This window comes from Morone saxatilis, unplaced genomic scaffold (assembly GCF_004916995.1).
Source record: "Morone saxatilis isolate NCDOM2014 unplaced genomic scaffold, NCSU_SB_2.0 Contig23, whole genome shotgun sequence".
Taxonomy (NCBI): Eukaryota; Metazoa; Chordata; class Actinopteri; family Moronidae; genus Morone; species Morone saxatilis.
This window is the reverse complement of record NW_023339796.1, coordinates 2,618,932-2,619,187: the sequence shown is the minus strand read 5'-3', so window position 1 is coordinate 2,619,187 and position 256 is coordinate 2,618,932.

Sequence of the window (256 nt, the reverse complement as noted above, 5' to 3'; positions counted from 1 at the left end):
TGTAATGTCATGGTAGGTTTAAAAGTTGCCAAGCAACACAGAAATATTATTATTTTTGGATTCTGAATTAATTTAAGTGGATATAATTTTAACAATAAAGGTGTTAAGTTACACTTAAGTTAATTATATGTGTTTGCGCTTTTCTCCTGGGGACGCCACAGTGGAACATTTAGGGAGGGAAAAAGTTACTAACCCAACTACTTTTGTGACTAATTTACTGGCTAAATGTGATCCTACAGCGACCCCTGCTGGCAGA